Raw genomic sequence first — 7,263 nt, forward strand, 5'->3', positions numbered from 1 at the left:
GTCGTGTAGTGTTGTTATATTTCTGTTAAGGTTTTTAAGTTTTTCTTGATGCATCAATGACAATGCCGGCGAGAATGTTTTTTCATTTGTTTCATTTTTTCATTTGTTATAGATAATGATGTTAAGCAGATAAAATAATATTTTTCTTTTGTTAACATAGTTAAGTTGTTAAGCTAATAAAATAGTATTTTTAATTTGTTAAGCAAATAAGGATTTTAGGTAAAATAGAATAGCCTTTTAAATTGTTAAAAAGTGTCCTAGTTCAGCAGGTGGGACCAGTTATCACTGTGTGGGGGTGATCAAAGCTGTGTATTCTACCCCCTCTATTAATTTACCAAGAACAATGGACCATTTGCAGCAGCTGCCCAGGGAGTCATTAGCACCTTCACACCCAGCCTGGGGGGGTGTGGCTGCTAATGGGCCAGCAACAGTTCAGGGATACCCCATGACTCACAGAGTTAATCACCCATTGTGTGAGTCCTCGCCCTGGGGGAGGGACTGGGTGCTCCCTGAGGGTACATAAGTGGTGGGTAAGAAGACCTCAGGAACCACTTGTCAGATCCAGAGGAGCAGCAGGACCTCGACAGGAGGAGACCACCACTCTTGACCAGACTACAGCCATCACCTGCACCAAGAGGTGTTTTTTTTTCACTTCCTTTTGTTCTGGACTTGGGGGAACCACAGGGGTCTCAGCACAAGGGCTAACAAACCCCTTTGGGTTTGTGCCCCAGAACACTGGGTTATACTGCTGGGTTTTGTGACTTAAAACCAATTTATCCTGGTGCCATTGTATTTATTGTAATATTATTATTAAATTGTAGCTCTGACTTATAATCTCTCTCGTGGTGAGTTCATTTCCCCTGCTGGTTCACCTTTAAACCAGCACATCTTTTGGCGCTCAATGTGAGGCCACAAGAGAGAAGTCAGAATTGCAATTCCATTTTGTGTATTTGGATACAGAAACTCCCTGACTACCATGTTGCTTGATGTATTCAGGTGGATGGTGTTCATATTTCGACATATGGGGAACCATGTGCCTATTTTGATGCTCTCTTTAATACCAGGGAGAAGGATCAAAATTGCTTTATTAATATACTATGTTTATGTTGTCATAACATCAGAAGCAATGAATTTCATTGTGAATGTATATTGTCTGGTTTGCCTGTCCTGGTTTGGGTTGTTACCTCTGGGGCCTCATTAAAAATAGCACCCAGACTGTGGGGAAAACAGGCGGAGATGGTTACTTCCACCTTTTCACCTCTGCTACAACAATCATTGAAAATATTGAGCTTCCTTTTGATGTTAGGGACAGCATAATCTTACTGTTAGTGCTGTTAGTGTTGCTTTGTCTCCTCTGTACTGTATACACCATGTTTAGGGTCAGAACTGGGCTTTCTAAGGAGGCTTGCTGGAGGCCTGCTCTGGGAGTGGATGATGTTGAGTGGCACGGGAAGTGGGAAGATATGGGCCAGTATTTGGAGACCTTCTCTCCTCAAATGATCTGGAAATTCACCCCAGAACAACTGCAGGACCCTGCCAAAATGATAAGCTATGTGAAAGGAAGATGCTCTGACAGCCCCAGAGATGGGCAGCTCACACCAACCTGCTAGGCCCTGGCCACTGCCTACCGCACTGTCTTGGTTTGAGGGGAAAAAACCAAAATGTTTACCAAAAAGTGGGGGAGGGGCCTCCTCCACGATAATCACACCACTCTTTATCAAATTTAAGAAAAGGAATTTTAATTCAAGAAAGATAACTGCTATATATATATATATATATATATATGTAAACAGACTAGTGCAACCCACTTCCCCAACTCCACAAGAGAAAGAAAAAAAACCAAACAACAACAAAACCCAGCAGGTTTTCCTCCGGGAGGAAAAGTTATACTTAAGTGTCAATGTCACAGCCCGGCTGGCTGCAGAGTGAGTTTCAGTCCCTTTCCAGTGAGACGGACAAGCAGTGAGCTTTCAGATGGACTCCGTCTCTTCCCCCTGTGTTCCCCGTCCAAGAGCAGAAAAGCACGAGCAACCAGAAGCAAATCCAAGGCAGGCAGCAGCAGCAACGCGGCCAGAACCAGTCAGGGGCAGGCAGCAGCAACCACATGGCCAGAAAGCAGTCCGGGCACAGCGGCAGCGAGACAGCCAGGAAAGCCCCAGCAGTAACCAGCAGGGCAGCCTGCCTCCTCGGAGCCCCCACTCCCGCGTTCCGCCGAGCCAAGACTGGAAAAGAATATTCAAAAAAAACAAACAAAGAAAAGACAAACCTGCCCCCACCCAAGTGATCAACAGTTAACTACTTCTTTTGTTAACTGCTGGCCTGGGCAGTTAAGTGGCAGGGGAGAGAATTTACATAATAATCCCAAACTACAACACGCACACTGCTTGATGTTGTACAGCACCGTCAGGAGGAGGAGAAAAGGAGCAAATTCACAGGCACCATGTCCACCCAAACCATGGCTGAGCCAGAGAGGAAAAGAGATACATCAACCAGCACCATGCCCACACAAACCACAGCTGAGCCAGAGAGAAAGGGAAACAAATCAACCAGCACCATGTCCACACAAACCATGGAGGAGCCGGGAGGACAACAGAAACCGATAGCAGTTGCCCCTGTCCAGAAAAGAAAATCAAAGACCAAATCAGTTCGTATAGTGAATGACGAGGAAGAGGCAGGACCTTCACCTCAAGCAGAAGAAATGGAGCCAGAAATAATCACCCGGTCCCTATCCCTGGGAGAGCTGCGTGAGCTCCGGAGAGAGTTCACATGACAGGCAAATGAGTCCATCTTGACCTGGCTACTTCGAATCTGGGATGCTGCGGCCAATGATACAATTCTAGATGGGAGTGAGGCGAGGCAGCTGGGATCCCTGTCTCGAGATGTGGTCATTGATTAGGGCATTGGAAAGAGGCAGAAAACTCTCAGCCTCTGGTGGCGACTGTTGTCAAGCGTGAGGGAGAGATATCTTTGTAAGGAGGACCTCCACGTACAGCAAGGACAGTGGAACACGATGGAACAAGGTATCCGGTGCTTAAGGGAATTAGCCATACTGGAGATTATCTTTTCAGAGGACGAGAAATTCCCTAAAAGTCCAGATGGTGTCCAGTGCACATCCCAGATGTGGTTAAAATTTGCACGACTTGGGCCAGAAATGTATTCTCGCTACCTTGCAACATTGCAGTGGAGAGAGGGAGAAGACAAGGTGGGTGCACTGGTCAGCAAACTCAGGATTTATGAAGACACTGTCACTGCTCCATTACGAGCCCACGTCTCAGCTGTGGAAACAAAACTGGCTGAACTGGAAGAGAAGATTAAGGAAGGACTCTCCCATATCTCTCCAGAACAAACGAGAGTCTCTGCCATCAGAAGCAGGCGTCTTCCAGCTAAGGAGAAAGGGTACACTCCACGCGGCAATCTGTGGTTTTACCTCCATGAGCATGGAGAAGATATGAGGAAGTGGGATGGGAAACCCACCTCTTCCTTAGCAGCATGGGTACATGAATTGCAAAGAGGCACAACTACCACAGGGAATTCTTCAAGGTTGAAGGCTGCTCCAGTCTCTGGTGGGCAAGATTCCAGACGGTATAGCAGTGATGATGTCAGGTCTGATCCTCTTGAAGGAACCTCCTGGTCATATTCACAAGGAGAGCGCAGTGAATACCATGACCAGAACTAGGGGGGCCCTGCCTCTAGCCAGGTAGAGGAGAGGGATAATCGGGGTTATTGGACTGTGTGGATTCGGTGGCCTGGCACATCACACCCACAGAAATACAAAGCTTTAGTTGACACTGGCGCACAATTTACTTTGATGCCATCAGGATACGTCGGAGCAGAATCCATCTCTATTTCTAGGGTGACAGGGGGATCCCAACAGCTGACTGTACTGGAAGCTGAAGTCAGCTTGACGGGGAAGGAATGGCATAGACACCCCATTGTGACTGGTCCAGAAGCCCCATATATCCTTGGCACAGACTACCTGAGGAATGGGTATTTCAAAGACCCAAAGGGACTGTGTTGGGCCTTCGGCATAGCTGCTGTGAAGACAGAGGAAATCAGACAGTTGAGCGCCTTGCCTGGCCTCTCAGAGGACCCTTCTGCTGTGGGACTGCTGAAAGTTGAAGAACAATTGGTACTGCTGGCCACAACAACAGTGCACCATCAGCAATACCGCACTGACCGAGACTCTGTGACCCCCATACACAAGATGATTCGTGAGCTGGAGAGCCAAGGGGTGGTCAGCGCACTCACTAACTATGCAATTAGCTTTTGTAGTAACCATTTGCACTTTGCTGGGGACACCCCCTTGTCGTGGGGGAGAAGCTTGCATGCCCTCATGAGGTTGAGAGCTATGCTGGAGGTGGTTTGTGCCGCCGGTAGGGTCTCCCGTGCCAGACAGGTCTCAGCTGAAGGGTCAGACAAAGTGTGTCCACGGGCAGGATGGGCTCGCTAGCCATCTGGCAACCATCCTAGGAGAAGGACAACTCCAACCCCAAACCCGGGCAGATGGAGCTCGCTTAGCCCTGTAAGGCCATCCATCTAAGAGAAGGATACTCTAACCAAACCTACGTCCTGAGGTATTCACTGTCACTGTCCAAGCTCGCTAGGCCGTGACAGATGAACCTTAGGAGTAAAGGGTGGGGCCAGTTCTGCGCACGCTGTGCCTCACCTAAAAAATCCATTGCGCAGGCTCGAAGGGTTCACCCACATTGCAAAGCCCTGTAGCGACAGGCGAGGGTCGAAAATGGCAGGTGATAGGAAGCAGCTGGAAGCCACAGACCCAACCCCGCATGCAGGCGGTTCAGGATATTGGTCATTCGAGACTTGACCCCGGAGATGACAGTCTCATGGGGTTGCATCCGGAACGACCAAGCATCCTTTTCTAAGGACAGCACTGCTTGCTCCACATGGAGAGGGGTCTAGAAAAGGTGGCCTAAACAAAGCTCATCTCCACACCCGGTTGGATAACCGCGGCCAACCGGCATCTTCCATGCAGTCAAACAAAGACAAAGAGAATTGAAAGGCATACACCTGCCTGCAAAGGTGTGTTCAAACTAACACTCGCATGTTGGAACATCAGAACCATGCCTGATACTGGGGATAGTCGACATCCTGAGCGTCGTTCTGCTCTAATTGCCCACAAACTGTCACGACTAAACATCGACATTGTTGCTCTCAGTGAAGTTTGTCTTCATGAGGAAGGCAGCCTTAAAGAACATGGTGCTGGCTACACTATTGATCAGGCAAACCCCAAACCAAAAGACACCTTTCAGGAGTTGGCTTCATGATTAAAAACTCCATTGCCTCCAAACTTGAAAATCTGCCGACAGGTCATTCCGATCGCATTATGTCCTTATGCCTCCCTCTACACAACAAACAACATGTTGTTCTTTTTAGCGTTTATGCCCCAACTCTCCAAGCTGACCCAGCAGAAAAAGACAAATTCTACACCAACTTGCGCCGCCTCACCCAAAAGGTTCCTGCAGATGATAAAATCATAATCCTTGGTGACTTCAATGCCAGAGTAGGTAAGAATTCTGAAGCCTGGAAAGGAGTCCTGGGCGAGCATGGCGTTGGAAACTGCAACAACGGACGCCTCCTGCTAGAATTTTGTGCAGAACAGCAGCTCACCTATCTGGGAAGTATCATTTCCTCAGACCGTAAGATCAACAAAGAGATAGACAACAGACTAGCAAAGGCATACAGAGCCTTTGGAAAACTCCATAAAAGAGTCTGGTCCAATAAACACCTGAAGAAAAGTACAAAGATCAGTCTCTACAGAGCCATTGTACTGTCTACTCTCTTATATGGGTCTGAATCCTGGGTCATCTACCGCCACCACCTGCGGCTTCTTGAACGCTTCCATCAGTGCTGCCTCCGTTCAATCCTAAACATCCACTGGTCTGATTACGTGACCAATGTGTCTGTTCTTGAACAGGCAGGGATCAGCAGTATCGAGGCCATGCTGATGAGAACACAGCTGCGCTGGGCAGGGCACGTCTCCAGGATGGAGGATCACCGCCTCCCGAAGATTGTGCTCTATGATGAACTTGCCACCGGCTGCCGCAAGAGAGGAGCCCCAAAGAAGAGATACAAGGACTCCCTGAAACAACATCTCAGCCTTGGCCATATTGACTGCCACCAATGGTCCACTCTGGCCTCCAATCGGGATTCATGGAGACACACCATTCAGGACGCTGCTGCTTCTTTTGAGACTGCACAGAGAGTCAGTCTTGAGGAGAAAAGACAACGCAGAAAGAACCGTTCCTCACCAATATCACATAAAGAGACGTTCCGCTGTGCCTTTTGTGACCAGACCTGCCTATCCCGTATCGGCCTTTTTATCCACCAGCAGCTTGCAGCAAGTGTGGGTAGTGCCCTTCCCAAATCTTCGTTCGCGAAGCCTGGCCATGATGAACCATTTGCAATATTAGCTAGGTAAAAGAATTTACCTATGTTAAAGAAAGTGGAGGGAATGATGGGAGGGAGGGGAAAGGGGGAGGCCTATGCTTATTTACTTGGGTTTATGATGCTAATTTTGTTTATGCTTATTCTACTTATGCTGATTTTGTTTATGCTTATTTTGTTTATGCTTATTTTCCTAGGACTTATGATGATGCTTATTTTCTTATTTTACTTATATACTTATTGTAGAATTTGCTTAGTAGTATGAAGTTCACTGTATCAAAACTCACACACTGTCCTTTAAAGTGTCATACCAAGAGGCCCAGAGCTTCTTGGACTAATTAAAACAGTCAGGATACCCCACGATAAATCAGAAAACATGTCAAAAGAACAAGACAAGTCCAATTAGACCAGCTACAGTTGCCAACAAGACTGGTTTAAACCAGTTTTGAGCAAAAGATAGAAAGTTCACAGGATGAAGATGTCTTACTTCATCCTCAAAGACCACCTAGGACCCCCGCCCCAAATTCTCAAAAGTGCAGGCGCAAGAAGAAGCAGCATGGGGCGGAGAAACTGGAAATCAGTTCCTGAGACTCATTATAATAACCCTGCCTTCTCTAAGAAAATAATGTTTATGCATGAAAGAAAAATAAATATGTATAACTTACTTGCATATAAACCCATTGTTAGCTCAACTAGGCATGCATGTTTTTGGAGGAGTTATCCCCCATGCGCCCGGGCCTGGAATAAACGTACCTCTCTATAACCTGACTGGATATAGGATTTTTTTATTCCGCAAAACAACTTTACCTTATACAGTTGGTGGGACAAAGGCTTTAAGCAAGTTAGCCCTGAATAACA

Source organism: Pithys albifrons, unplaced genomic scaffold (genome assembly GCF_047495875.1).
Source record: "Pithys albifrons albifrons isolate INPA30051 unplaced genomic scaffold, PitAlb_v1 scaffold_43, whole genome shotgun sequence".
Taxonomy (NCBI): Eukaryota; Metazoa; Chordata; class Aves; order Passeriformes; family Thamnophilidae; genus Pithys; species Pithys albifrons.